The 5,862-nt window shown below is 34.7% G+C and overlaps 1 long non-coding RNA gene across 1 annotated transcript in view; it reads right to left on the reverse strand.

Moving 5' to 3' along the window:
• Positions 1–511: 511 nt before the first annotated feature.
• Positions 512–5,862, reverse strand: part of LOC107574454 (uncharacterized) — a 5,923-nt gene continuing 572 nt past the window's right edge. Inside the window, exons 2-3 of the long non-coding RNA XR_001607675.1 lie at positions 5,640–5,810; positions 512–833 (exon numbers count right to left, since the gene is read on the reverse strand). This is a non-coding gene — a long non-coding RNA (uncharacterized lncRNA). The remainder of the gene's footprint in view (positions 834–5,639; positions 5,811–5,862) is intronic.

Consider the following 5,862-nt stretch of genomic DNA (forward strand, 5'->3'; position numbering starts at 1 on the left):
GGTGTGTCCATTACTCTCAACCACTCAAAGATAGCAACACTAGCTCAACTGATACCATGAGCCTTTTCTGCTTATAAAAGTGTTCCTGCGGTTCAGCATGCATGCTATAAAAATGTATACCTTGATTGCACTGTGTGTCACAAAGTCATTCAACTTGTGCACTGGACTTTTAATATATTGCGCAAGTCATATGGACTACTTTAATGATACATTTATGGTGCTTTGGTGTTTTATTACTTTTGACATTTTGGGAGCTAGACAGATGAAATCACTATGCATTGTTGTTGTACGGACAAGCATAGTGGTTTGGAATTGCATGAGGGTAGGAAAATAATTAACTATTCTTCAATCTTCATGATACAATATTCTGAAATAATTGCGTACTTTTAGCGAAAGAGTGGAAAATACATATTATGATTGTGAAAATGTGATTGTGTTATGGATGTTCTACTGCATATTTGAAATTATTTGTATTATTTTATGTTTTGTAAATGTATATCTTTCTTTTTATTTACTAATTATGTGTTCAGTGTGTTCTTTGTATATACCAAATAACAGAAAAACTGTTGTAGGAAGTGCAAGAAAAATCTCCAATTGTTCTTGAATCTGAAAATTACAATCACTGAAAAACCAAGTGAAAAGAAAGGTAGTTAACAACTCACCGCAGCAGCAGCATTAATGTTATACTCTCTATAGTCCAGAAATGTTATTATATTGCCACGGGGTCTGCGTATACAGGTGCTGTTTGTATATATACCCGCAGATGAAACTGTAGCCTCCAGCAAAAATGCACCAAAATAAAACAGCAAAGCGATGAAATGATAGAACATGTCCTGTAAACAATGGAACAATGTCAGATTATATTTTTAAAAACTCATAAATTCAATTAATTTCCAGAAGAACTGTGGCAACGTCTTCAAGATACTTGAAGAAACCTACCTGCAAAGCTACCTGAAAAACTATTTTCAAGTGTACCTAGGACATAACCTGTTTTAAACGCAAAATTTGATTTAGTTAATAGAAGTTAATTGATTAATAAAATCTATTTATAACATTATTTTAAAGCATCCTCACTTTACAGCATTTTTAAACTTGCCTAAAACTTTTCACAGTACTGTAGCTTTGCAGGTAGGTTTCTTCAAGCATCTTGGAGATGTTGCCAGGCATTCCAGGCAGACTCGGTGATGATCAGATCAGATCTATGTGTGGAGCATACTGACTGCTGTCAGATTCCTTGTGCATACAAAAAATCTCACTGGATTATTATGAGAAAATGAATGTTTGAACATGTAAAATGTTATTTCCTTCTGTCGCCCTACAAGATAAATAACTGGCTTAACTGTCACCTAAGTTTACTTCACTATATTACAATTAAATCCTAATCTAATCATGACAAACTATATATCATTGAAAAGGTCTAACACTCCTAAATAGATATTTCACTGTTTTTGTAACAAATTATGTAGGAACAGTAATAGATTAATTTATGACAAGAGTGCGCCTCTACATCATAACCCATCATAACGAGTTATGACCTTTGTCACAAAAAGTCTTTTTTTCATTGCCTTTTTCCCTATCACGTTTTAGTAATCATCATAAATTATATATAATTTGAAAACGAATCTCAAAATTAATCCTGTAAAAACTATTTTAAAATCGGACATTGACATACCATAGAAATGGTACTTCAAAATCTTTTAGAGGCCTTCTCCCCCTTAGTTGGGGGTGTCATATTGCAAAATGTATTACGGTCTTTTAGAATCAAAACTTTATAATCTTGACAAAATGCATATCGTTGGAAAGGTCTGAGTCTCATGATACCATATTTGTGGGTTATTTTATAAAAAAACTATTTTTAATCTCAAAATTAATCCTGTAAAAACTATTTTAAAATCGGACATTGACATACCATAGAAATGGTACTTCAAAATCTTTTAGAGGCCTTCTCCCCCTTAGTTGGGGGTGTCATATTGCAAAATGTATTACGGTCTTTTAGAATCAAAACTTTTTATAATCTTGACAAAATGCATATCGTTGGAAAGGTCTGAGTCTCATGATACCATATTTGTGGGTTATTTTGTGATGTATGTAATATTGAGAGAGAAATGTATACAATTGTGACAGAAAAAGTCATAAAAACGCCTAATCAAAATTGCATAGGAACCTCTTTTTTTATATATCAACTTCAAATTTGGAACACAACTTACTTAGACATATGGCTTTAATTTTATAGCAATTCTGGATTAAAAACTATTTTGTAAAATATTTATTTTATGTAAAATAATAACAAAGTACAGTACATTTTCTTTACAGTAAATTTTAACTTCTATAACTTTTTCATACTTTCATTTTTTAAAATGACTTCTGCCATAATTTGCTGATTGTCTTCTTTAAAGGGGTCATATGATGTTGCTAAAAAGAACATTATTTTGGTGTAATGAAATGTGTTTATGTGGTTTAAAGTTAAAAAAACACATTATTTTCCACATACTGTACATTATTGTTTCACCTCTATGCCCCGCCTTTCTGAAACGCATCGTTTTTTACAAAGCTCATCGGTCTGAAAAGCGAGGTGTGCTCTGGTTGGCCAGCTATCCAGTGCATTGTGATTGGCCGAATATCTCAAGCGTGTGACGGAAATGTTATGCTCCTACCATACTGTGATGCCTTGTCCGGCCGGAGCAATGAGACAAAAACATGAAAACCTATATGCATATCGTTGGAAAGGTCTGAGTCTCATGATACCATATTTGTGGGTTATTTTATAAAAAAACTATTTTGTAACATATTTATTTTATGTAAAATAATAACAAAGTACAGTACATTTTCTTTACAGTAAATTTTAACTTCTATAACTTTTTCATACTTTCATTTTTTAAAATGACTTCTGCCATAATTTGCTGATTGTCTTCTTTAAAGGGGTCATATGATGTTGCTAAAAAGAACATTATTTTGGTGTAATGAAATGTGTTTATGTGGTTTAAAGTTAAAAAAACACATTATTTTCCACATACTGTACATTATTGTTTCACCTCTATGCCCCGCCTTTCTGAAACGCATCGTTTTTTACAAAGCTCATCGGTCTGAAAAGCGAGGTGTGCTCTGGTTGGCCAGCTATCCAGTGCATTGTGATTGGCCGAATATCTCAAGCGTGTGACGGAAATGTTATGCTCCTACCATACTGTGATGCCTTGTCCGGCCGGAGCAATGAGACAAAAACATGAAAACCTATTACAAATGAGGCATTTGTTGCATCCAGTGGGGACATAATTACGGATTATAATGACATATACTGTCTTTTTACGTGTTGTGTTGCAAATGACAAACAAGCCCTAAACTGCTCAAAACTTGCGTTTGAATCATCAGTGGCAAATCCTTTAAATGAAAACGTACTTACAGTCTGTGAGTCAGAACAACTGGCATTGTAGTCTACTCTCCCAGGATCAGGAAACAGTCCTCCATAAAATGTACTGCACGCAAATGAATATTTGGATTGAACTATTCTGGAACAGTGTTGTAAATACAACTTAACCACTGATTTCTAGTCGTGTCCTCTTTTGGAAGACCAAACAAAGTAGTTTTGCTTTCACAACGAAACACACGGCGGGCTAGAGTGAGCGGAAACCGGTGGCCTAGAGTGAGCGGAGGCCGGAGGGCTATAGTGAGCGGTGGCGGGCGGGCTTGAGAACGGCACGGCCGGCGGATTCAACGAAGGAGCGGCCAGTGGGCTTGCGGCAACCACATGTGACGAAATTCGGCGATCCGCAGCGCGAAGTTGATGTATTCCCTCATCGACCAGCAGGGATCAGCTCTAGGCATGACGAAGCGGATATCGTCCTCTTTTGGAAGGCCAAACAAAGTAGTTTCGCTTTCACAACGAAACACACAGCACCTTCACGACATGGCGGCAGCAACAATACTACAGCGAGAATAAAAGTTACGCCTTCTTTCTTTCCGTGAACATTTGGGTGGCATTATGCAAATCTTCCCACATCGTGACGTAGACATGTGGGGGCGTGTTAGAACAAGCCGTTTTAGTTAGGCGTGGTTGACTTAACTTTTATAAAGAATATCTATTTGGATTTGAGACTTTAGTCTTTGCAATTTTACAGATCTTCTTTATGCACCAAGAGCTTGTAACACTTCAAAGAGAAAGGAAAAATTTTAATCGCATCATATGACCCCTTTAAAAAGAGACCCCCCTTAGGTCTGTATTCAAAAGCGTTCATGAATTATAATAATTTAAGTTTGGATAGTGCACTTTCACGTCAGTGTTCAAAAATGGGGGGTGACAGGTAAACCCTTTTTTGGTGAAAATACTGATATGCCTAAGACTTTTGCACAATACTGTGTGTGTGTGTGTGTGTGTGTGTGTGTGTGTGTGTGTTGAGCCTTTTAAAACTTGTAAAAAGCTGTTTTAAAATTATTCAGAGATTAAAATGAGCAACACAACTATTTTTACATCACTGCACTGTTATTAACCTCAGTTATTAAACAACATTGACAGATTGGTTTTTATAAGTGAGTGTGGTAGACCATGAACATTAATCATGGTTATAGAATAGACGTTACTCGGTAATGTCCCAATTCTGAAAATGGGCACAGTGCTTATTCTATGACACCAAGTATTGTGTTCTGAGCCAAGGGCCTAATATTCTACAATTTAGTTTATTTCTACTTATTTCTATTTCTATTTTTTTTCTTCTTTTCTTGGTTTCTTCAGCTTGAAAATGTTCATGTATATTAGAGTTTGAAAATGCCCTACTGATTTACATTGTTCATCTTTCAAAAACTGTTATCAGTTATGCCAGTACTTGTTTTCTGAATTATGTTTGTTCTGGTTTTGTTTTTAATTATATATTTAAAAAAAAAAATTATTAAATGAAAGGTGGCACAAAAGCCACTGTGTGAAAATAAATAAATAAATATATATATATATATATGTGTGTGTGTGTGTGTGTGTGTGTGTGTGTATGTGACCATGTGTGGGCACTGACAAAGTGTGTCTAATGTGATGTTTCATTGACTGATTTGTCTATTTAAACAATTACATTAACTTTAATAGGTGTAGTGGAAATTACTCCACAAACCAGTGCAGTGATGAAACCACCATTTTAATGTAGTGTAATACCTATTTAAACACTAACGCTGGTTGTAATATATGTAATGGATTTAAAATGAATTTTCATATTTAATATAAAACTTCAAGTTCTTCGACAGAATCAGGATCTATAAAACAATATGTACATAAAATGCAATTTAAAAAGAAAAATAAACAATGCAGGCATAGTAAAAGGTATCGTTTCGAATTTGGGTAAAAAGTGACCTTCATATTACAAAAATAAAGATCTGTTCATTTAAAAAATATATTAATAATGACCTCCTGGGATATAAAATGATCTTTAACAAATGCAAATCCTCCAACCTATGTAAAAATTTAACTTTAAAAACTGTATTGCAAGCACTGGTATTTCCTGCTCTACCAGCCCTGTGACCTTGAGCTAGGTGCTTAACCGTAAACTGTACCTGCATGACTGTCCTGGCAATTAGTGGCCAATAATCTACACTAAAGTGTCCACTCTATGAATGTTTTAAAATTAGTCTTAGCACTGTGCATTTGTAAAGTCATACACACTCACCATGAAATTCCAGTCAGTGTTAATCTTGTCTGCCAGGCCCAGCAGAAACAGGGCAAGATATACAGACGAACAGATGAACATGGTTACTGACACAAACATCACCCAACCCTGCAACAATGGCACTGACACATTCGTCGATGCTACTAATATCCACACCAACCCTCCAAACACCTGATTGAAAAAAAAATGTATATATATATATATATATATATATATATACATA

The sequence above is a fragment of the Sinocyclocheilus grahami genome, unplaced genomic scaffold (genome assembly GCF_001515645.1).
Source record: "Sinocyclocheilus grahami isolate Dianchi unplaced genomic scaffold, SAMN03320097.WGS_v1.1 scaffold2235.1, whole genome shotgun sequence".
Classification (NCBI taxonomy): Eukaryota; Metazoa; Chordata; class Actinopteri; order Cypriniformes; family Cyprinidae; genus Sinocyclocheilus; species Sinocyclocheilus grahami.